This window comes from Balaenoptera borealis (assembly GCF_965194805.1).
Source record: "Balaenoptera borealis genome assembly, chromosome: 1".
NCBI lineage: Eukaryota > Metazoa > Chordata > Mammalia > Artiodactyla > Balaenopteridae > Balaenoptera > Balaenoptera borealis.
In genome coordinates this window covers 117,450,957-117,477,180 of record NC_138860.1, presented here as the reverse complement: position 1 = coordinate 117,477,180, position 26,224 = coordinate 117,450,957, and the positions used below count along the sequence as shown (strand labels likewise).

At 40.7% G+C, this 26,224-nt stretch overlaps 1 long non-coding RNA gene across 1 annotated transcript in view; it reads right to left on the bottom strand.

The window, feature by feature from the left end:
• Positions 1-3,495: 3,495 nt before the first annotated feature.
• Positions 3,496-26,224, bottom strand: part of LOC309604790 — a 170,102-nt gene continuing 147,373 nt past the window's right edge. The window contains exon 3 of the long non-coding RNA XR_014231050.1: positions 3,496-26,224. This is a non-coding gene — a long non-coding RNA (uncharacterized lncRNA).

The following is a 26,224-nucleotide window of genomic DNA, read 5'->3' as shown; positions in this document are numbered from 1 at the left end:
GGATGCTAAAAAACACGGCGCCTATAGAATGACTAGGATTTGATTGGATGCAGAAGACTTCAAAGTTGATGACACTTGGGAGGGAAGGGATAAGGAAGCTGTTAACTGTGGTTCACAAGAGGAGAGAGATTAATTACTTGCGTTTTAGATAAATTGAACTTGAGGAATCTATGGAACATTTGGGTCGAAATGCCCTACTGATGTCAAAGTAAGTGTATAAAGTAGAGAGCAGTTAGGGTAGAGATATCATTTTTTTGGATGCTATCATCTTACAGATGAATCCAAGTTGAATCCATGGAAGTGGTCAGGAGTTTTCAAAGAGACCAAGTAGCATAAGAAGAAAACCAGGCCCAGGAAGGCCAAGGACTGTACAAGGAGACAATGAGTGATGGAAGAAAAGCCAACCTGGGAGAGTGAGGAGGAACTGTCAGAGGGGTAGCCATAAAACAATGAACAGGTAGTATCGTGAGAGCAAGGAAGGAACATTTTTAAGAAAGAGGAGCTTATTGTAGAAATATTAAGTAGAATGAGGATAAAGAAGAAAACCCTTCGTTTCTGTACTTTGAAGTTTACCAGTGACTTTCAGGAGAGTGGTTTGATGAGAAAACTAGCTTCATGTAGTCTGTGCTGGTGACACCCCCATCTGCCCTTTTATCTGCACCTTCCTAAATCTCAGTGACGACTCTAATCCATCAAGGAAACAATAAATGATGTTCAGCACAAAAAGGGAATATTTGCTTTTAGGATGAAGTATCCCTAGAAAATATGCTGTAAATTAAACCTTGATTTTCTTGTAGGGAGAATGATACAGAGGATTATGCTCTTGACACAGGGCGTTGTGCCCAACATTTTATAGGCATGAGTACAAACTCCATATTGAATTAATTAATTATAAATGATAACCATGTATAATATAAAGCCTCTTCAAGTATACATAATTAAAGAGTGTAGTACAAAAACCAATCGCATAAATTATATTTAATATGAGGGCATAGCATAAATATTAAACAAAGTTATTATTTTATTCCTGACATTCTTTCTCATTGGCAAGTGATGGAAATTTCATTGTCATAGAATCAGAAAGCCTCCCTTGGTAAAGTTTTCACAGACCTTTCCGAGAAGACTTTGGAGGCTACTGGGGCTGCTCTCTGCCTTTATGAAGAGTTGATGAACTTTGCTTTTATTCTTATTTTTTCTCATGATAGTTTCCAGAGTAAGTGTTGTTGGCTAACATGTTGCCTTTTCTGCTAGCATCAAGAATAAATTTCTGCTTTCCTAAGCTGCCATCTCACCAGGATGAGTACTGTTCACTTACACTGTGAGGTTATTCATGGAGGATGAACTTTGAAACACATAGAAACCACCTTTTAAAATGTTGACCCTCTCATCTTGCTACTTTACACAATGTCAAAAGAGGCTCAAAGCTTTTTCTTAAATAGTAGAAAATTCTATCAAAATTAAGTTTGATCCAAGTCCGTGGCAAGTTTTCGTGAATCCTAACAATCACATTTGATCCTTTCAAGGGAAATTTTAGGGAAGTTTTGTCCTATGTGATTATAAAAAATAAGACTTTTAATAAGCATGGAGAATATCTCATTTAGAATAGCAAATATTTATTTGTGTTGTACTTTGGAATTTATAAAACACTTCCTATACATTAACTCATTGTAGTCTCAAAGTGCTCTCTTATATGTAATAGCAAGGCAATTATTTTATTTTTTTAAATTATTATTTATTTATTTTTGGCTGTGTTGGGTCTTCGTTTCTGTGCGAGGGCTTTCTCCAGTTGTGGCAAGCGGGGGCCACTCTTCATCGCGGTGCGCGGGCCTCTCACTATTGTGGCCTCTTGTTGCGGAGCACAGGCTCCAGACGCGCAGGCTCAGTAGTTGTGGCTCACGGGCCCAGCCGCTCCGTGGCATGTGGGATCTTCCCAGACCAGGGCTCGAACCCGTGTCCCCTGCATTGGCAGGCAGATTCTCAACCACTGCGCCACCAGGGAAGCCCCACAAGGCAATTATTACTATTTCTAATTGCTATAGCTGGAGATTGAGGATCAATGAGATTAAATGTCTTTCGCTGAGCAACACACACAGTTAATAAGGGATAGAATGAGGGACCAGAACCTTGGTCCTCTAGTTTCTAAGCTGATGCTGTTTCCAAGAAGCTGTTCCTTCTAATGAGCAGCCCCCATTCCCGTCGGGACGCTGTGCACTTATTCAAATGTTGGCATTATTGCTCAAAATATTTTTAGAAAATTTGTTTTCAGGTGTGCTTTCTCTGTCACACTAGAAATTTCGTCTCAACATTATCCACATTATCCATCTTGTCTCACTACTTAGAGCTCCACTGTCTTCCTCTTAGACCCTGAGGGCTCAGTGCTGCTGCTGTCTGTTGCAGATATTTGGGAGGGGTCTGTGCATGCATGAGGTGAACCAGGGGGCCAGACTGAGACTAAGGGCCAGGGAACTCTTGTGAAGGCTCTCAGCTTGCTGCTAGAATTAGCTGGGGACACCTGTTTGTCACTCTCCTGCTCTCTCTGCTAAGAGCTGATCACATGCATTTAGCAAGCTGGCTCCATTAACAGGAACTTCTGCACATCAAATTGCCAGAAGTCAAGTGCTATCTATCCCTTTCTTATGAAGGCAGGACACTGCACCACAAATAGTTCCATTAAAGTGATTATAACCTTATTTCCACATATTGGCTTTTATAAAAGTGTGTTTTATTTTTTTGAAAATTTTACTTATATGAAATCTCTCAGTCCTTTATAATACCAATCAAGAGTTTGGAGGCCAACCCAAAATGGCATCCAGACCATAGGGGATGCCATTTATATTGATGATAACAGAAATAGAAGAAGAATGTTTATGACAAACTTGAGTGAGTCACCAAGTGAGATAGTATCCTTTCCTCCTGGATATCTCTATAAACACCGATTATCTTTTTCAAAGGAAAATGATTCTACTAAACTTTTACCATCTTTCCAAAGTAGTTCATGTTTTTTGAGTAATTCCTTTCTTGTTAACGAGATGGATTTGCCCTCGTCAACCACTCACATTCTCCTTGACCAAGGTTATGCATTTTCAAACTGGCTGACCCAAGAAGATTTTGTTAGGATACTCATTAAAGATTAAAATTAAGATTTGGGGGAGTAAAAACCTTTAAGGGTCTGTATTTAGATCTTTCCAAAGAAGGTAAGGGCGAGGGATGGTGTTTGTGTTTGTGTGAATATATATAAGGAGACCATCCTCTCAAAGGTGCCAGAGGCACCTCTTTTCCAAGATGTGAGTGTGTGTGTGTGTGTGTGTGTGTGTGTGTGTGTGTGTGTTTTGAGAGAAAGGGACTGGGTATACTGGGACATGTTTCTACAAGGTGAAAGGAAGGCTAGACAAAATTCAAGAGAGGAAAATGATGATTGTAGTGGTGGTGGTGGTGATGATGGTGGTGTGGTGATAGTGATGGTGGTGGTGGTGGTGATGGTGGTGATGGTGATGGTGGTGGTGATGGTGGTGATGGTGATGGTGGTGGAGATGGTGGTGATGGTGATGGTGGTGGTGCTGGTGGTGGTGATGGTGGTGGTTGTGATGGTGGTAGTGATGATGGTGGTGGTGATGGTGGTGATGGTGGTGGTGGTGGTAGTGCTGGCAGCAGGGAAAGGATAAATTCATAAGGTGATCAAAATCTGAGATTCTCATGGCTCTAACATCCACGATCTGATTATGGTCTCGGAAGAGGCTCTTCAATTGGACACGGAGAAGTCCTTCCCTGATGGGCTTTGTGCAGAGTCTGAGGCAGTGGCTGCACCAGTGTTTTAGGACATGAGCCAGCAGACCAGTTGCCATTCCACTGTTGGCACTCCTTCTCATGGTCACAGCAGGAAATATTGCCTATGAGTCAGGGACTGGGGCTCCAAACCTGGTACTCAGGGGAGCATGAGAGATCCAAACAATTTGGGTACAATGCTTCTTGGAGACAAAGGGATGAAAGGGTTACTCTCTGAATACCTTGTTCTTTTTTCCATTACTTGCACATTTATCTATAACACTTATTATCTTCCTAGAAATCATTTTTTAACCACCTCATAGGGATTCCTAAATGTGATGGTTCCATGACTCCCTGAAGGCTCCTACTATACTCTAGGGTCCTTAAGTAATTTTTAGTTTGTACTACAGATTCCATCCCTTCTGAAATCCTTTGGGATTATTTCTAGCTCCTATCTTACCATGGGTTCCCAATCCCTTATCTAAAACTCTTGGGGTGAAATGTATTTCATAGTTCAGATCTCAGATGTTAGAATAGTAATAATGTAAATTGCATAACATCCTTAGCAGTACACCCAGTAACACAAGAAATCAATATTTCCTTAGTGAATGTACGAACAGTCATGCTAAGGGGATAAGCAAAGATTATAAACAGCCTCATGTCAGTTTGCATCAGCTCTCACTGCCCCTGAATTTGTACCAAATTTATAAAAAAAAATCAGTTTTCAGGATTTCATGACTGTTACAAGGGATTGTGAGCCTATACTCACTGTTGTTAAACAACCTGAAAGTGAGGAAAGAGTGAGAGGTACAATGAAAATCTCGAATGGAGGAGAATGTCATTGCCCTTTGTAGTAGGCTGAATAATGGCCGCCCAAAGATAACAGGGCCTCATTCCCAGACTCTGTGAATATCACCTTATAAGGTAAAAGATGTGATGAATTTAGGATCTTGAGAAGGGGAAATTATCCTGGACTATCCAGGTGGGCCCTGAATGCAATTGCATGTAGCTTTTCAAGACAGAGGCGGAGTGAGATGTAACATACACAGAAGAGGAGAAGGTAATGTGAGAGCAGAGCAGAGAGAGATTTGAAGAAGCTGGCCATGGAGAGTGATACAGCCACAAGCCAAGGAATGCCAGCAGCCACAGGAGCAGCAAGAGGCAAGGAATGGATTCTTTCTTGAAGTTTTGGAAGAGAACCCAGCTCTGCTGACATCTTGATTTCAGCCCATTGACACTGATTTTGGACTTCTGACCTCCAGAAATATAAGAGAATTACTATCTGCTGTTTTAAGTCACCAAGTTTGCAGTTATTTGTTATAGCAGGCACCCTAATGAGGAGAGTCTTATTCCTCATTCAAGTCTTCCAATGTGAGTCCCTCTTTTTGGATCACTTGTCTTTTTCCAGTGATTCTTTGAGTGTTAGTTAACTTCTCTAAATATCAGTTTTTTTTCATTTGTAAAATGAAGGTTATAATACACACCTCACAGGGCTTTTGTGAGAACTCACTTTAAAAAAATATATAACTTGCTTAGCATATCACTGGCATAAAGTTAGTACTCAATAAATGTTAGTTTATTTTTGACATTACTGTTCTCTGAGAATCCCTTTATAACTTCTCAGGATATATGAATTTACATTTACATTTGAGTCCATCTATATTGCAGAGAGAGTCAATCAATCAAATTTCAATTTTTTCTCATCTAAAAGATTTTGCCAGCCCATTTATAATCACCAGTGTCACAATGATGATGCATTTGATGTCTAAGAGTGTTAGATGTCTAAAGACATACCAATCAGTCCTGGGAGGCTGAGTTTCTATTTTTATCCCAAACATTTGTATTTTCCCAAAGCCTGGAGACATTGAACTTGGTGTCTTCAATCAAACCAGTGCTAATTTGCCTGACAAATGCTTAAAAATGTGCCCATTTGCAGATGGGTATACTTATTGGTACTTTGTAGAACATCTTTTTCCAAAAGTGGGAAACCATATAAAAGTACAAAAAAAATCTAAGGGGCTAGTAGTACATTTTGAAAGGAGACAATTAGTATTTGTAAAATTATCCAAACTCATAAAAAGAAGAATAAATGGGACAACAAATCTGTGAGAAAGCCCCCACCAGGAAATAAGATGTATGGTGAACAGAAGCTAAGGGATAGCAAAGAAGGGGGCTAGTGAATACTGTTTTTCTACTATGGCCAGGCAAGGGCTAGGCACAGTCACACACTGATAGGTATTTGTACTACTTAGATCCAATCAGACCAAATATTTCTGATAGAGTGTTCTGCTGTAGCTGTCCTCATTTGAGCAGGACTGTTTTCACTATTTACAGATATACAGCCTTGTCTCTTAAAGGGTAACTATTTTTTGAGCTTACCATACTTTTAAAGTACATTCTTCTTTTAGGCAATGCAATGTTGTAGCTTCTGACAAATGTCTTAAAGACTCAGGGTAACTGGGAAGTGTCCACAACCCCACTGAAAGGCTGGTCTGAGGTTAAGGTCACAAACTGTAAGAGATGCCAAGCAAGGCCACAGCAATGATTTAGTATCACACTGTCCTTTTACAAAGGGGGAAGCCGAGGCACAGAGTTCCACACACCAACCTGGGGTCTCCCAGTTGTTAATGAGCGAGGCGAGACCCAAAGTGCTTGTCTTTCTATCCCATCGAGAGCTCTTTCTGTCCCACCATAAGGCACTCTGTTGATTTGTGGTGAACTGTTTTCTCAACTTTCAATTTCAGCCTTTCCAAGGCTGCAGCACCAGGGAAAGGAAAGGAGTCCACAGCTGGGCTAGGAGTTTGGAGATCCAAATGTAGAACTCAGCTCCACTACTGATGGGGCTTGATCAGGGGAAGATCATTTACCCTCGATTTGCCTAAGATTTCCCCATCCAGGAAATGGTTCTCGCTGCCCTCTATTCTTTTCTTTCAGAACACGTATCACAATTGTCTTTACCTAACATCTGATTCCTGCTCTAGGGTGTGGTGGGTGAGGGCACAGAGAGACTCTGGAGCTGTACTGCTGGGGTTCAAGTCCTGGCTCCCCCATTCACTACCTCTGTGGGCAAGTTACTTAGTCTCTCTGTGCCTCAGTTTCCTCAACTGTTAAGTGAGGATAATGATAGACACTATCTCAGATATAACATAAATGAGTTAATATGTGTAGAACACTTAGCAGAGTACCTGGCACCTATTAAGTACCATCTGTATACTTGTTCTACAATTTCATTATCTGTCTTCTTCACCATATCATCTCAAGGGCAACTGTCTTCTTGATTGGATTCCTGCCTTTCTTCCCAATTTTATCTCTTGCTACTCTCCCACTGGCACTAACTTATTTGCATTTCTCACCCAATTTCCTGAAGTTTCCATGACCTTGTAGAGAATTCCACTACTCAATATATCCTTTCCTCCACGGTTTCCAAGCAACAATGTGATTAAAAAAAAAGATCAAAACTGAAAAAGGGACTGAGAATGCGTCAGATTGTCTTGGTCTTCTTTAGAAAAAGAGGTGACTGAACGCAAAAAGGATCGAATAGGCTGCACTTTGTAAACAGTAGGACTCCCATTAATCAGTTTTCACAACACTCTGAGGATAAATACTTAGTTCACTGGAGTCAACCAGAGGTTGTCCTGGGCTTAGTAATGACCAACAGGAAGCGAGGGCCACCACACCAGCTAGTCAGTCCAGAGCACCCAGAGGTGCTCCATGGAGCTCTGGGGACATGTTCCCTAACATCTTAGGAGGGTGGAAAGCTTTTCCCTTTGTGTTCCCACTGTAATGCATCTGTATTTTTTCTTCCATTGTGTGCTGTATAGATCCATCTTTAAGGTCTAATTGTTTTGTGTTGTTTTTGTTTTTTCCCCTGACACAATTTTCAGCTTTGTGGGGGCAGGGATCATGTGTCATTTGTCCCTATGTTCTGACGTGTAGGTACAGCTGATATCTAATGTGCCTGGTGTATGATCTTAAACTCTCTTATTCCTTGGTTTCCTGGACACCAAACCCTTCCAGTTCTCCTCCAAATTCTCTGATCCTTCCTTTTATATTTCTTGGCTGGTTCCTCTTTCTTTGCTCAGTCCTTTGGGGGTCCCTACACTCATTCTTCTTTCTTCTCTTCTTACTCTTCATGCTCCCCTTGGTGCTCTTACCTGATCCCACGGCTTCACCCACTCCCTACAAGCAGAGGTTTCCACAATCTATCTATGTCCCGACCTGATCTCATCCTTCAACCCAACCACTGGCCAGACATCTTTACGTGGATGGTTCATGTGTATCTCATAGTAAGTCTACTTCTAAAACAGAACACATCCCACATTGTCATGTAAAAGCGCTCTTCTAAATCTCATTTTAGATGAATACTCCAGCTGGGAAACTTGGACTTCATCTTTTTTTCCTGCCACATCTCAGAAGTCTTTATTTGTTGAAAATGTAGAATTTCTGTGTCATATTTTTGATGCCTCCTCAAAATCTCCATTGCCATTGCTTTAGTTCATGTCGACATCATCTCTAGTTCGACCTACAGCAACAGCTTCCTAATTCCTTCATAACAGTGACATTTTAGTAGAGTATGGGCCAGATTTTTTGCAGACTGTTCCTCAAGTGGGGTTTTCTTATGTTTAGAGTCAAATTATACATTTTTTGGCAGAAATGATACATAAGCAATGTATCCTCCCTTCTCGGTGCATCACATTAGAAAGTACATGGTAACTCTGTACTGTACTGTACTTAATAAGTATTTGGTGGGAAGATATTTTGACACCATCTAAATATTCTATTTCCTCATCAAATTTTTACCAAGTAGTTTTATTATCTATAGATGATTCTTGCCTGAATCAATTATTACTATGATGGTTGCAAAATGGTAATTTTCTAACTCCATTATTCCCCCTACATTTTTTTGGTTGACATTCTACTTTAATTCAATAACCTATTTACTAACAGTATGGACTCAAGAATTGTTATTTTATTCAATGATGTATAATCCCTTAGTGTTTTCACTTATTCTGATGTTTACATTGTCTTAAATTTGGCCAGTGAGAGCCCCTTCAATCAAGCACCTGTGTCCTTTTGATATATCCTCATAATTTCTTGAGCATGTCTTTATTTCTAGCATAAGGAGCTTTTCGTCGTCTTCATTTTTGTGGAATATTTTGACTGGCTATAAAATTATAGGTTGTTGGTCACTTTCAGTATTTTAAAGATGTCTTTCCATTTTCCTCCGACAGCCATCATTTTTGTTGCTAAATCAGTCTCAAGACTTATTATTGCTCCTTAGAAGGCAATGTGTCTTTTTTCTCCTTTTGTCTAATTTTAAGATTTCCTCTTTGTCTTTGATTTTAGCATGCTTTACTATGTTATGCCTAGATGTAGTTTTCTTTATATTTACCCTGCTTGTGTTTAAACTTAATCAATCTGTGGTTTGATGCCTTTCAATTTTGGAAATTCTCAAGTAGTATTTCTTCAAATATTGTTTCTGTCTCATGTTCACTCTCCTTTCTTTCCTTTCTTTGTGGGACTCCGATTACACATATTGGACATTTTCATATCTCTTTTACTCTTTTTTCTAACTTCCATGTTTTTTCTCTCTGTACTTCAATCAGGATACTTTAAACTTGCTTGTATTCTAGTTTACAAACTATGTTTTCTACTCTAATATACTATTAAACCCATCTCTTAAATTCTTAATTTCAGTTATTGTATTTTTCAGTTCTGTATCATTCCATTTGACTTTTTAATATAGATTACAAGTCTCTGCTGAAGTCCTCCATATTTTCCTCTATTTTCTTTAACATAGTTATTTTAATGTACCTGTCTATTAGTTCTAATATCTGAATCATCTGAAGGCCTGTTTCTGCTTGGCTTTTGATCAATTGATTCTTTTTTTTTTTAACATGCCTCATACTTTTTGGCTGGATGCTGGACTTTGTATATTAATAGCATTAAAAATTATAGAGAGTCTGGATGGTGTTACCTTCCTTCTAAGATGGTTAAGATCTTTTTTTGGCAGCAGAGGGTACATGCAGATCACCTTAATTTTATTAGGGTTGTCCTATTTCATTTTGCCTTTACTCCTAGGATAAAGATTTTCCAGTATCTCAACTGAGAGCCTGGAATGTTTACCAGGACATTTCACATCAGCAGCCTTGAATTCCTTCTCTGTCTTCCCAGACCCTTGTACAAGTCTTCTAAAATCTCTGCTCAGCCCTTTGTCCTTCTAGCTGCTAGTTCCTGGTAGTTATTTGGAGACATACCCTATGTGCAGCTTAGAAATTGGCCAAAGCCTCAAGTGGAGTTTTAATGGAGACTTTTTAGGCTAACTTCCTTGTGGTTTTCTTTTCTCAGGATTTTCCCCCTCCAGTACCAGCTGTTTCAGCTGTCTTAAGCTCCAAGATCTGTCTTCTTAGACCATTGAATCTGCCACTTTCTGCTAGTATTCTACTCCCTTGTGCAATACTCACAACTACTTAGTCCAAATCAAGCTTGCTGAAAACAATTTTTTATGTAATTATATTAAAGATTTCAGAAATATTTTTCAAGTTCACCTTTTGTTATTGATTTTCAATATTACAGCATTATGGTCAGATAATATATAGTTTATGGGATATACTAGTTTGGACCAAATGAAATTTCCATTTTTGTAGGTCAAATAAAGCTGAATATTGACACTTTAAAAAAATCTTAAATGTATAGTTCCTTTGCAATTTATTGATTCTTTAGAATCCAGAATATGGAAATTTATATAATGTACCATGTATGCTTAGAAAATAACATGCATTCTGTGTTTGTTGGAGGTACTCTTTAGATTCTCTTTCTCTTTAAAACCCTTGCTGGGCTTTTGGTAATACCCTTGAATTGGCCAGAAGGTAGGGCCATCTGCTGTGAACAATGAGGCACTAAGTTTCCTACTTTGTGAAAGGACCCGTCAATGCTATAAGCCATGTATCTTCCTCAAGGCTTACTATGAGGAAGCAAAACTGACCCTGGTATTATCAGCTACCATCCAACTGTTTCTTTTTCTGTCCATGTGAAGTATTATGGAGAGAAGGGAAAGAGGCAGTCACAATCAAGACTTCCAGTGTCATACTGAAGCCTGAGGCAAAAGGAAAAATCAGTAATTCTGATTATTTCTTTCTTTAAAATTTTTATATTTGGTTTATCATATATTTTTTGTCTTAATTTTGATTTTTAAAAAGGTTATTTTAAAATAGTATTTATCTTGATTACTGAGATTTTTGGTGCCTCCTGAAATTTTGTGCCTGAAGTGATTGCCTCACTGCTTCTTCCTAGTTCGGTCCCTAGATGTTCAACATTGTAGAAAGCACAGGTAGGAGGCTTTTGCTTCTCTTCTCTCTCCGGAGTAGGTAGGGCTGGGGCTTCTTGACTCCTTGAAGCAATATAAGCAGAGAGGGACCAGGGAATTTCCCGACCACCAAAAACTGAGTAGTTTGATGAGATTTCTTATTCCAGACTACAAGAGTTAGGCCTCAGAAAAGAAACAGGCAGAGTCATCACCAGTCTGAGCTTTACCCCTTCCACTAGAGTGCAAAGAGCCGAGAAACAGGACACTGTGACTTCTCCCCTCTGTGGATTGTGTGTTTCATCAGCATTAGGAGAAGAGAGGGAGGAGAAGAGATTTATATTGAAACTGAGTTTGACGTCTTAACTGGATTAAATTTTTAATAACCAACAGTGGCCAGAGAGTTAGGGCATTTGGCCAAGTTGTCACTGAAGAATGTTAAAGGGAAAGAAGTTCTTGGAAATGGTAAAACCACTTCATGCTTATCCTCATTGAGTTTATACTTCATAATAACTGGTTGCATATGTATCGATAACAAATAAAGTTTATTAAGAATATTATTCACATCTTTTATATCATTGCTTCATTTTTATCTACCTGATGTATTAGATTCTGAAAGAGGTCAGTTAAATTTTCAAGTACTGTTATTGATTGAGCTACTATTTTCTGCAGTTGTGCTGGCTATTGTTTTGTGAAATTTCAGGTTATATTGTTAGGTGGGTATGTGCTCATGCCAATTATACCTTCTTGATATCGCTTCTTTCTTGTAAATATATTTTTTTTCCTCTCATGATTTAAATTCTCTTTTGTCTGGTATTAAAAATTTTAGCCTGGCTTTCTTTGGGTTCATATTTACCTAGCATATTTTTTCAATACACTATTTTTAACCTTTAGCTGTTTCTTATATTAGGATTTATTTCTGAAGTTTAGTTTAATATTTCCTATTTATTATTCATTCTTTCATTTTTTTCTCTTGTTTTCCACTGGATGAATCAAATTTTATTTTCTTGTTCTGAAGATTACACATTCTATTTTCATCCTTTTAGTGAATAACCCTAACTTATTTATACTCATATTCCTCTATAGTTTCCTCCCATCAACATCAAAAGCTTATCAATAGACGTATCTTTCTTCTGAACAAAACAAGAATTTTAGCACTCTCTTACTTCCTTTTCTCTGTGTTCTGTTTTTACCCTATGAAGCTTTTGGAATTTTGACATGGTCATTGATACTCCTAAATATCATTTCATTAGATTTAAAAATCTTGCCTTAATTATGGGAAATTCTCTGTCATTACTTCTTCACTATTTTCTCTTCCACATTTTCTTTCCTTTTTCTCCCTATTGGGACTCCTTTTTGCCAGATTTTGAAAATTTTCGCTTCAATGTCCATTTCCTTGATTTCTTTCATCATTTTATCCCTTCTAATACCTTCTGTTCTATGGCTGTATCCATTCCGCTCTTCAACCAATCCAATCAGCTTTTAAATTTAACTGTTATATTTTTCAATCCCAGTAATTCTAATTGATTATCCTTTATAATGTTTGCTCCCACTTTATGCTTACATTATCTACTCTTTCTCCCTTTCTCTGAAGATATTTATTATGCTTATTTCAAATTCTTGTTCTGTCTGCTTTGTTTATTCGACTGTCTTTGGTGCAGGGTGTTCCAATTGTTCATTTTGCTGATGCTTTTCAGATGTCTTATTTTTCTCCCCTGTGAGCTCACCCTTTGTTTCCTTGGGACTCTTAGCTGCCTTTGCTAGTCCTGTCAATATGGGAGGAAGAGCAAATGCCTAGATTCTGGTCTTGCTCATCTGGGGAAGCTTTTCTTGAGATGGATGTGGCAGAGAGAAAGAACTTCTAGAGATGACTTTTCTGGGTTTAACATGTCCTCGTTTTTTCCCTTCCACAAGTTTAATCTCATAGCCATTTGGCCTATGCACAGCCTACAGGGTGAACGGAAGAGGGGAGGGGAGAAAATACCCATGTGGTCAGCTAACTGACCTGTACTCAGTGACACTGGCTCCTCACCCTTGCCTGGTGTCACTCCCCTGATTTAGCGCCAGTGCCCCAAGATGGCTCTAGGTTTCTAGAGCTGACTTTCTGACCCATAAGAGCCACAGGGCAGCAAAGATCCATTTAGGGGAGAAAAGAGAGCATAACTAGAAAGCTCTCCCTTATCCAGTGTCTCCTCTGTGTTCTGTGACCCTCTCCCGTTTGTTATCATTCCCCTCGCCCTACAGAAGGCCCACGCTCTGCCTCTGTTAGCATTTCTCTCCACTTGTGAGATTCTTGGGTGGGTGGAAGGGTGAAGCTCTGACCCCCATCAACCTCCTTATGTCCTGAGTCATCTTCTATGTTTGTTTCAGGAGATGGAGACAGCAATCTTATACTCGCTTGCCATCCTGACCAGGGATATTTCTCATTGATAGAAAATTAGGGCCTACAACTCTCTGTCTCCATCAGAGACAAATTTTTGCAGCAGAATGATTGTAAATGGCCTCAACATATGTAGGGTTAATAAAACAAAACAAAACATAACTTTAAGATCTTTTATAGAAACTTCAGGATTTTTTTCCCTAGGCTTCTACTCAATATTGATTTTTACCTCAGGGAGAAAAAGGACCTTATGCAAAAATCCTTTATTCTCCCTCCCCCCATTTATATTAAATAACACAAAATTATTTTAATAATGTAATATGGAATCTAGAGTCAAAACATTTTGGTCTACAAAAGGGAACCGATTTATTTTATAAATCACATTCTTCTGCTCCTTCCAGCAATTTCCCTTTTCCCTGGGAGGGGATGTTATTGTGTTCTTTCTGTGGTTCTTTGTGTAATTTTAATTTATCATTAAGTAACACTTTGCTTTTTAACATAAAGAATTCAGTGTGCTTGATGGAGCAGCGCTCCATGGAAAGTTAGTTCACAGCAACAACTGTTTGGAGCAGAGGAGTTTATTAATTTATCAGAACCTTATGTTCAATTTCAGATCTCAGTGTAGGAACCAATAATCAGCCGCACCTGTTGCCAATTAAAGTATTAATGGCACATCAATCAAAGAAAAATCACTGCAAATGGAGATGACACAAGCTCTGTACTCATGTCATTTTTTGGAAGTCATCCTTTATTTCAAAAATAAGTGAGATCTACAAACCATACCCTTTACTCTGGATTCTCCACTTTTCGTCTATGATGGCTTTAGTGGCTGAATGCCTTAGACTATGAGGGCAAATGCATTTTCCACTGGAGGAAACCGCTGTCTTCATATTTAAAAAGTAATAATGCTGCTGTGCATGTGAAGAGTCGCAAGACCCTGTTAACATTTTTACCAAGCTTGACAGAAGTTAATTATTAGCATCACAGAAAGCAGGGAAGCACTAGCACTGCTCAAGATGAATGGAGTCTTCATTGCCTGTATAGGTTGCTATGTTTACTTAAAAGAAGAAATTCATGGTGCTAAGGGGAGAAGAGTCCAGCAGAGAAAGTTCTGCTTTTTAACCTCTTATTTTGAATAGGTCAGTGTTTTCTGGGACTGAGGAAGGGGTGGTGGAGGTGGGGTGGGGTAGAATTAGTGAAAAGAACATAGGCTATGGAAGCAGACAAATAAATCTGTGTTCTAAACCCAGTGGCTCAACTGTCGTCTGTGACTTCGCTCTCACTAGTTAGTCATTCTGTGTAATAGTTTTGATACCTGTAAGGAGGGGATACAATGACTACCTCTTGGGGCTTTGGGAGGATTAGATGAGACAGTGTGTGGAAGAGTCTAGCGTAGTATCTGGCACAGGTAGGTTCTTCCCCATTCTTCCCACCGTCAGGAATGGGTATCACGTTGTGGACAGCATGACTGCCTTGCTGGGCTAATGCGAGGTGTGTAGGAGTCACTTTCCAGTAGCTGACCAGAGCCTGGAAGCAGAACATCTGGAATGGGTGAACACCCCCCTAGACTCTTCTTCCAAACGCTGTCCTGAGTTTCCTTTATGTTTTCCACTCCTTGAATCCCTATAGTTCTTAGAATTATATCACTTAAAACATATGTGTCACTTCCTCTACACGGTTGCCTCACAGAGGTAGAAATGGCAAATAGACTCTGCACCCTAGTGGATAAGACCATGGTCTTTGGAGTCGGATAGGCCTGGGGCCAAATCCAGGTGCTGTCATTTTTAAGCTGTGTCATCATGATTGGGTCAACTTACAAGGCCCCTCGCTGTCTCAGATTCCAACTTTGCAAAGTGGGCTTAAATCCTGACCTTACAGTATGGTCCAAAAAAGAGTTAGTGTGGTATGGATGCAAACACCTGCACAGTGCCCAATGACGAGTGGCTATTTGCTGTTGTTATTGGCTAGAAGGACCAGTGTGGAGTGTCCTACCAGATCCTAGGGTTTCTGGCAGGTATGACGGGCTTGGCAGGAAAGGCATCAAATCTAGGAGAAACAAGTAAAAACAAGCAGGAGATTTGAAGGCAGGGGCTGTTTGCTCTCTAGCCTGATTTATAAAACTCACAGGTGATGCATTAGTGACATTTGCCCTTTGAGGCAAGGACAGAAGATGCCAGGATTAAGCCTGCCTGATAGCCTTATGGAAACTTTCAGGCGCATCTGCCTTATATCCCATTTAGAATGCAAGCTCAGAGGCAGGTGCTGTGTTTCACTCTTTTTTGTGTTCTCCTACGTGTCCAGCACAAAGCTTTGCACATAGTAGGTGTCCAATTACCATGTGTTAATTAATGGGAAGATTCCCTTGTTTAGTACAGTAGGGTGTCTCTAACTATCTCAAATGTTTCCATGTAATGCTCAGAATATACATTAAAAAATCCATTGTAATATAACAAATATACCAATATCTCAAATAGTTTGGATGACAAAAGGTTGGGAAGAAGTGTGTCAATATAAGGAATCTCAGTGCTAAAATGGTTTGAAATTACTGCTTTAAAGCATGGCCACAATTTTACATCCTCCACTGATGTATACTTAGATATACACTTTTTTCCCCCCACGCACATTTTTTCCTTCACAGAGCTATCTTTTGCTCAATCATTGTGATGTAATGAATTGTGGATAATAATACTGCAGGACTCCTTCTCACCTCTCTCCTGCCAGCCTTAAAGATGGGTATGACCAAACAGAGCAATTCATCCTCAGGCAACAGAGACTGGCCCACAGGGTGGGCACGTGACCAGGACAAGGCCAAGACATTGTTTGATATAAGGATGTCGCCATGCTTCAAATGTCAGTTTTTTTTTCCTCTGGAGTTTCTAAGCCAGGGCTTCCAGAGGCTGCTCTCCACTAGGTGAAATCCTTTCTGCAGTCATAGCACAGGAGGTGCCATTGAACAAAGAGTGGAAGAGAGAAGCAAAATGGGAGGAGCAAAAGGAGAACAAAAGAGTCCTGGAAAAGCAGAGAACCCCGGATTTCAGACCCTGGGGCCTTCACTGATGTAGTCCTTCCTTCACTTCTGAAAGCTCTGCAGCATCTTTTCCAGCCTTGCAAGCCAATACAATGTCTTTTTCTAGCTCATTTGAGTTGGGTATCTCGTTGCTTGCAACTAAAAGAGTCTGACCAGCACATTCAGGCTTTGGTTCTGAAACATTCACTTCAGAGCCCCGGCCATCTCTCATCCCAATGTCCTGAACAGATGCAAATATAATTACGGAATTCTCTGTGTTACATAAACACACCCATCTGACATGCAGTTTTTAGCACGTTGTATGTATACATCCGGATTTCTCAACCTTGGCACTATTGACATTTTGGACCAAATCAGTCTTTGTTCAGTGTTGGATATTTAACATTATCCCTGGTCTCTGCCCACCAAGTGCTGGTAGCACCACTTCCCCAGTCAAACAAAATGTCAAAGAGAAACGTCGAAAATGTCCCAGACATTGCCCAATGTCATGGGAGGTGGGGGGAGTGGGAGGGGAGGGCAAAATTGCCCCTATTAAGGACCAGCCACTGGTATACACAGTATGTAAGCTCCATGAGGGCAGCGTTTTTTTTTCTCTTTTTTGCAGGTAGGAATTCCCAGGACCTAGAACAATTCCTGTCTCACATGATGTGCTCAGCATTCATTTATTCAATGAGAAAACAAATGCGTTCTAAGTAAATGGAGGACGCAGTTGCAGATGCTTCGAGAATCAAAGACAAGGAAAAGAAGACCAAGGAAGGCAAATTCATTATCTCCTAATTTTATGAGCTAGGGTTACAAAAACAAAACAAAACAAAACAAAAAACAGCACGCATAATTTGGCAAACTAAGAATCTCCCTCACAGTACAGATTCCCTTAAAGAGGAAGGTAGAAAGTTAGATTAGAGAAAAATGTTGATTTTTAGGAATTATCCTTCAAGCACTGTGGTCTTCTACAATCTCATTTTTTTCCTATTTAAACAGAACAGTCAAACCCAACAGTGAAGACTGATTTGGGACCTGGGAAGTTAAAACAGAACCTGGGAGAATGTCTCAGGAGGAAGAGAAGTCCTATTAATTTTGCTTTTATTCTCTAAAAATGACACATGCTTTTTGAAGTGTAGTCTTGTTTCCACACCTTCAGCGGGTAGTTTTCCCATCAGGATTAAAATGATCAGCACATAGAAGAGCAACCCCTGCATTTCATCGTCCTCTTTTTATTGTAACTCAATAAAAAAATATGGGAGTTAGAGAATTTAGTTTTACAATAAGTTTTCCCATATTGAGGGGCACCTGATATATGAAAATATATGTACATATTCTTGGCAATACTAATGTAGCATTCACGAAATAACTGAGCCTTATACGATCCAGTCACATGATGTTAGCCAGACACAAATCACATCTACTCCAGCGACATCCAGAGCAGCTATTACAGAGGCTGTAAATCGCCAGAACAACAACCCCCGATCATCAGAAGAGAAATAACCCAGCGCTGTTTCCAAACAGCAGAATCACACTCTCTACTTTGTCCACCTGCGTTGCCACCTGAGTGCCTGCCGTCAGATTATCATTGACTGAGACTTCTGTAAATCCTTAAGTTCTTAAAAAGCGTGATTTCCTTTTTTAGTTTTATCACCAGTCCCAAACAATTAGTCTACTTTTCAGCAGTTTCACACCAAGCAGTTTTGTTTATTTGTTCATGGCAGGGAGTGGAGAGCCATAACGCCCCAAGGGAAGGAGATCCTGGGTGACCGACCAGCCAGGCATTTCACCAGATCAGTGATCCAGCTCTGCCTCAGCCACAAGCCCAGGCCATCAAATTTCATGCCTCAATAATATTTAAATCACCGTGTTGGGAGCAGGATAATGTGGTCATAGACACTCACTTTGGAGTTAGACAACCCTGGGTCTGCAAATTTACTAATTGAGGGCCCTTGGGCTAGTGACATAACTGCTCTGAGTCTGTTTTCATTATACACTAAAAAGAGGTGCCATGGTGATTAACTTCACTCAGGGTTACTCACCAATAATGAAAACCATGAATGTGAAGGCCATGAATGCCAAGGTACATAATACAATTTTAGGGTTCAACTGGCAATAAGAGAATACTATTAGGTACTACAGGTTTCAAACGTTTTCATACTTCTGGATTGGTCTGGGGACCAAATTTGCTGATAGGCTGCAGATGGGAGTAAACACCTAGGTGTCCTGATTCATGTCTTATCTCTGAAGTGGCTGGACTCAGAATTCGAATCTCCAAGGAAGCCACGAAGTGGTTCTTGATTATCTTTCAGTTGTACGTGATTCTACTCCAGGCTAATGCAGAACCTCTCTGGTCTTCCTTACTTTGTCTTAGGGGATACCAGAATCACTCCATTTAAGTAAAGTCAACAAGTATCTTATTGAAACCTGTAAAGCAGTGGCTTGTAAATCCCAATCATAATCAATTAATGAATACAGATGCCTAAATGATATAAGCAAAATTCATTTGCCAGTGGTATATGTGCCAAATTAATGAGCAAGTCATTGAGAAATCTCAAATCTGAAATTGAGAAATCTGAAATCAAGGAATCAGAGGGTTTCTTACTAGGATGATTCAGTGTGTCAACTTCTGTTGGAAAACTGAAGTTAAAGCCTTGCTTTGAAAAGAAATACATCTTGAAACATAGACAATACCACAGTCATCTATCTTAAGAGTATCTGAACTACATTTCCATAGTACTAGAAAGCTTTAATTAATTACCAATCTGCTTATGATGTTACACTGAGTGCTGTGCAAATTGAAATAAGCTTGGCCTCTGGCCTTAAGAGGATTTTAATCTCCAATAAACACTATTGATGCAGATAAAGATCATATTACATTTGGGGGAAACATTAATAGAATGAGCAACAGAGAGGCTTCCAATTGTTTGTTATTTTCATTTTCAGATGGCAAAGTCTGAATAAATAATTTTAACCTAGATAGGTCAGCAGGCTTTGTGGAACAATGAAGAAAGATTGTGTGCTAATTTTCATGTATTTCTCAAATTTATTTACTTTTCTCTGTCTCTACTCCAACATGCTCTAGGCCTCCATCATGTCTTGCCTGAGTTACTGTAATACCCTTCTAACGGGTCTCTAGTCTTGCCCTTTGTGGCAAATCATTTTCTCAAGTGGAGTCAGGGAATTTGCAAAAGTGGGCACATGATTGGTCTGTTTCCTGGCTTAAAGCCCTTTAGTGGCTTTGCAGGGCTATTAGATTACGGCCAGATGCTGGGTTTACAAGGCACTAACCTTTCTAGCCATTCACCCCTTGCAAAATATGCCACAGTCTCTAACACAGCTGGTTATGCCTACTTATCCCTCAGGTCTCAGCTTTGGCATTTCTTCCTCTGAGAAACTTTTTCTGGCCTTTGAAGTTGGGTTAGCTGATCTTTTTCTGTGCTGCCGTAGCTCTCAATAGTCACCCCTCTTATAATACTGTATAAGAATAAAATTATTTACTCTTTTGAATCTTCGTTAGTTTCCAAGTTCCATGTGGGTGAGGCTATACATGTCCTGTTTACCACTGTAGCCCTAAAATTTGGTGAAAATAAAAAACTCCTGGTGAGGGGCTTCCCTGGTGGCGCAGTGGTTGAGAATCTGCCTGCCAATGCAGGGGACACGGGTTCGAGCCCTGGTCTGGGAAGATCCCACATGCCGCGGAGCAACTGGGCCCATGAGCCACAATTGCTGAGCCTGCGCGTCTGGAGCCTGTGCTTCGCAACAAGAGAGGCCGCGATAGTGAGAGGCCCGTGCACCACGATGAAGAGTGGCCCCCGCTCGCCGCAACTAGAGAAAGCCCTCGCACAGAAACGAAGACCCAACACAGCCATGGATAAATAAATAAATAAATAAACCCAAAGTTAAAAAAAAAACAACAAACTCCTGGCGAAAAAGTAGATACCTAGCAAACATTTTGTTGAATTAGGGATTCTTTTTTTTAGTCGTTTAGTTGCTCCTTGCATTGGTGTCTTCAGTGACTCCCAGTACATCTCTGTCCAGTTGGACTTGCCATGATGATGGAACTATTCTGTATCCGTGCTTGGCTAATCCAGTAGCCTCTAGACATGTGTGGCTGTTGAACGTTGGCAATGTGACTGGTGACACTAAAGAATAAAATCTTTACTTATTTTTAATTATATTGATTTACAGTTAAATAGCTATGTGTGACTAGCTATATTGGACAGCACAGCTTCAGGAGAACTTTATTAGATTCACATGCAGTCATACTCTCTTCCAAGAAATGGGTCAAGAGCTGTCTTTCCCAATAGTAGCCACTAGTCACATGGGGCTATTTAAATTGGAATTGATTAAAATTAAATACAAGTTAAATATTTAGTTTCTCAGTCATGCTAGCCACATTTCAAGTGCTCAGAACCCAGTTATAGCTGATGGCTGCCACATTGGGTGTCACAGAAAATTTCCATTATCACAGAAAGTTCTAATGGACAGCACTGGTTTGGAAAATGGCTCACCTGGCCAGAAACAAAGATGCACATTCTTCCCAGTGGGGTGGTTAGTTACCACCACCCTCTTGTTTGGTCCTGACTGTTAGGAAGGCTGGGGAGCTGGGGTCATAGTGCCACTAGATGGCTGACAATACCCAATGCTCGTTCACCTTATGTGATTAGGATATTGACCTCTAGATCCCAGGGTACCATAAATTAGGGACAGTGATGAGAGCAAAGTAGCTGACCCCACCAGGGAAGACCAGGTAGACTCAGGGCGGCATTCTCTTGTGAGAGAGGGTCAGGGCCAATTTCAATGCTCCCAACTCAGGCTACTTATTTATTCCCAGACACATCAGCCCACAAGGTCGCAGTGACCTCTTGGCCCCCAGCGGCTACCTGAAGGTCACCTCTCCCCAGAGCATCTCTCTTTTCTCTTTATTCGCTTCAGCTCTGAAACCAGCCACCTCTCCTTTCCCATGAGGCAGTCATTGGCAGCTACTCCAGGCTTTGTTGCCTCCAGAATGGATAACCACAAAGCGTCCCCGGAAGGCCACCCAGAAGCTTCAGCTGGCTTAGTGTGGCACTGTCTATCTGCCGAAAGGCACTGTGCATGCTGCGCCAGGAACACCTGAGCTCCCACTTTGCCCCGGCTGCCTTGTCACTTTGCAGCAACATTCGAGGTACAGCCCTGAATCCCCTCACCTGAAATTGCTGCTTTGGAGGTTGTCCCCTCCCCTGAACACCACCACAGCAGGGGAACGCTGATCAGCTAAGAATGGTCCCAAGCAGGGGGTTAAAGTCAGGGAATTTTCTGAGGAATTTGCTTCCCCTCCTGGTTTGACAAAGCTGGACTTCTCTGTGTTCAGGAACACAGTGAAAAAGCCATCTGTTTAGTTCGGCTTCTGCCATGAAGGGTGGTCTTGGGGAGTGGATATTTAAGTAGTGTTTTTCTGCTCTCCTCATATACATTTGGAACTTTAACAACACGTTAGTAAAAAATGATTAACTACAAGCCTTCAGTTTCCACTAGGAGTCCTTTTAATTTTTTTGAAGTTGATTCCTCATCAGCTTTGTGGCTCTTCCCCCGGAAAAGCTGACGTTTCTTCCACTCAGCTCACCACCACTTCACAATCCTCATTTCTCAGTCTTTGGCCACAAGAAGGACTTTGCTTTAGTTCTCTTACTTTTCCCATTTACTTCCTCTCCCGCCCACGCCACCCCCAAGTGTTTTCAAACCACGACCATTAAAAAGTTCTTTTAGAAAACACTTAAGTATTATCCAACCCCCCTCTAAAAAATGTCTTGTCAGATTTCTTCCTCTTGTTTGCTTCAAAAAGTGGCGCTTTGATTGTCCATTAGAGAGTTGTTTACATTACTCCAAAAGCTCCATTTAGTTTCCTTGACAAGGTGGAATAAGTGACTGGCTGTGATGGATAGAGGCACCTGTCCTAATGGCTGCTCACACTGTGCCCACCAGCGCAGGTTACATTGATAAATTGACAACAGTTGGGACATGCTCTGCTAGCAGCAAGAATGAGGCTATGAGGACAAACACAGGCGGTGAGATAGTCTGCTTTAATATTCCCGGGAAAGGTGTACAGCCTCCTAATCTAACACCCCAACACCTGCGGTGAGGAATTAGCGCACAGGCGGAATTTCTTTGTTACCTTGACACCACTTCTGCTAGTTAGTCTGGAATGCTATGGACTGTAAAAGAGTCCTCCCTCCTCCCGTTTATACCCCTGCCATCCCTGACTTGGGGGCCCCCGTGAAAACTGTATTATTTTGATTTTGTGTTATTATGTATTTACTTTTTTTTTGAATTCCTTTATTGAAAACCTTTCTTTTTCCTCCAATAAGAAAAACAACATGAAGGACAACAAATGGCTGCCTGTTAGCTCTGGGTTGATTATCAGGAAAACGTGGGAAGTAACCGGAGCCAAGGCTGAAGTGTTAATCGTCTGGAATAAGGGGCTCTGGAGGTTCCAAATTTCGAGTAATGGGGAGGTAAGTGTCCGTCACGACGCCCCACTCAGCCAGGGGTTCTTAGAAGGTGTTCAGTTCCCCAGCCAACTTACCCTTCATTTTCTTTTTTCCACGCTGTTGGTTTCACGTTACCTTGAATACAGCGGGTACAGCAATGAGTGAGGCCCAGCCTCGGAATATCCCCATGCTGACAAAGGGCCCATGCAGGCGCGTGGCTCTAGGGGCAGATCCAGGACTTTGCAGACTCCCTTCACTATGTTCTTCCTCTCCGATAAGGTGGGAGCATCAGGGCAAAGCGATGGGTAGGTCCGCTGACGCAGCTGGGCTAAGAGCTGCAGCAACAGTGGCAATCTGACACAGCCCCTTGCTCCATCCATTACATGCTTATCTTAACTGAAGACTAATCTAAAGGAACAAATAACCACAGAGAAAATGCTCCAACTTAATACAAAGTCATAAAAAAGAGAGAATACAGGAGCAAAAGAAGCATGGACATAATAATGCTTTCCTGAGCTCTGCTTTTCAATGTCCTAGTTACCAATTTTATGATAAGACACAGTTTGCCTTTATGATTTGCATGAGTAATGAGGCAATTAGCAGCCATCATATATAAAACATGCTCGTTCTTCATTAGACACCAGACAAAATGGCACAGCGCAACGTGTAGAGTGTGGCCAGGCTCAAGTGACTGGCTCTTTCTAGAGACTTTGTGTGGAGTTTTGTTGGAAGCCTAATGGCTGAACGAATCACATTAGGAGGCTAGACTGTGGTTAGTTTGATGTGAAATTCTGACTGGCTGGCAGTCGCCTCCACTCCCCACCCCCTAACTGCTACTAAATTTCATTTCAAGTTATAATTATTGACATTGGAAACAGCTACTCGGATCACAACAACAAAGCAACAATTATACAGGATCTGGTGTTTCTCATGCAAATTACAGCAATAAAATACAGGAAAATCCGGCCCACTTACAGACCAGTCTTTGTCTTTGGAGAACACAGTCTGAACTATTTGGTTAACTAAATTAAAATGTAAATCTTGGCTGGCTTTTCTTCTTAGATAGTGATATGAAACAGTTTCTAAAAGACAGAAAAAGCTTGAGGGACCACATTTCAAACAACTTGTCATGAATATATTTTTTAATGAATTAGGACTGAAAAGCTTGACTGTATAAAAATCAAGGATTCTAAAATGCTGTTCAAACAGGAAAAGCATAAGGGGAGAGAGAGTCCTGTATATTTACCCCTAATATGTTTGTTTACAAGGGAACTTGGGAGATTTGAAAGATGCACAGTAAGAGTCCCTTGCGTTTTCACAAGTAAAGCCATAGCCCTCTTATTCCCGGTTGGGGTAACATGTATAATGAAACATATAACCTAGAGAAGGAGATTAGTGAGCATTAAAACTGAGTTCTTTTACTTTATTAGAGTTGCTTTCCTTCCTGTCTTTGTCTCTTCTTCCATACAAACTCTGAGCCTGTGAAAGTGTCACAATAATCGGGGGGGGCGGGGGGGGGCGGAATTAAAAAGTCAATCAGTGGCATTAGCAAGAAGGAGCTGTGAATGCAACCACTCTGAGCCACGTGGAGTTCTGCAAAGCGTCGGAAACAATGACTTGAATCTATGGGGAAATGGTATGGCTTCCGATCCATTATCATTACTGCTTCTAACAAGCTGAACTAAACTAAGCAAAGCACCCCTCAACCAGCATAGAAAAGGGTTGGATCCACAGGGCCTGCAATCAGTACTACAGAAGACAACATCAAAGAACAGGAGAAGAAAAGCCACTGCTTGTGCCTCTGGCCAGGATTCAGCCGACAACGCATCTGCTTTGAAAGCTATACCTCCGAGTTTGACCAGAAGGAAACTGACCCTTGTGAAGCCATGACAATGGAGGATACTGACGTGTAATTTATGTATTTAATTTTTTTTATACAGGAAGAGCAATTGTGTGATCATATCTCATTTATAACAAATCTGATCTTTAAAAGGCAATAATTTTACAAGTGCACTTCTGCGTTAAGAATACTGTTATCATAAGCAGGGAGCAAACGCTGTGTGGGCAGTCACTCTGACTTATAGCAGCTCGGTACAGCCGCTGCTAGATAACCAAGAGTAATGGTTTTTGATAATCAGGCCACACTATTAATATAACATGAACCACAAGTGCTTTTGTACTGCAGCCCTGGTTAAACTAGCAAATCTCATTGGAATATAAAAAAGGGGTGGGGAGTCGTGTTCTGTTTTCTGCTGCTTCTGCACTGAAAAATGTGCCTCACGGTGCTGTCTTAGGTGTTTCATGTCTTTGGGAATGTGCAGCAGCAGTGAAGAATGTTTCCCTTTAGAACCTCTGGTCCTTTCTGCTCAGCTAGAGCTCAACAACTACCTGCTGCATCAGAATTGAGGTCCATGAAATGTAGCAGATGGATTTCAAGTGGCAGTTCTGTTGGCTGGGGTGAAGCTGGTGGAACGTGCTGAGGTCCGGAGCAAGCTGGGTTTATGCTGGTCTCTCACTGGTCTGTGACTGTTGAAATACTGCTGGGTGTAATGGGGCTCATTTTGGCCCATGTGAACAAAAGTTAATGCTGCCCCTTCATCGTAAATGTTAGCGTGAAGGAAAATATGAGGGAGGCACTTCTGGTGGTAAGAGTCAGGCAACATAATCATAACAAGTAAAACCAGGCTTAAGCATGTCACAATAATGTTTATTCATATGGTGACATTTACTGTAACTTTCCTCTAAAAGGCGATGGTCTCCTCCAATGTTAACAACCCAGAAACCATATTACGAAGTTATCTTTGGATGCATGATGTGTATCTCTGTCATACAGCTCTCCATTTCCCAGGACGTGTGCACTGGGAGTGAATTTCCTCTTCAGAATCAGTGCTTGGATTATTTCTGTAAATCTGAGGAGGCGCATACTCAGTAAAGAAATGCATGTTTCCTGAATTTTACAATGAGGAGAGAGGGCTAAAAAAGGCTGATTAAAGAAGCTGAGACTCAGTGAGATTGAGTACCTTACTCAGTCATTTAAGAATCTCCTCCAGTGCCATGTTTTTCATAAAATGTTCCCTGATAATGCAAATCAGGAGTAGTATTTCTGGACCTCTCCAGCTTTCGTGGCAAGAGATGAAGGTGAGTGTCTTCAGTGTTTTGATTGTGATGATCTTGTGGCCATTGCCATAGACTACTTTGTATTCATCAAACATTTACTGAGCACTTACTATGTGCCGGCCAATGGACCAGGCATGGAGGGGGAGGATGAAATACATCAGCTTCAAGGAGATCAAAAT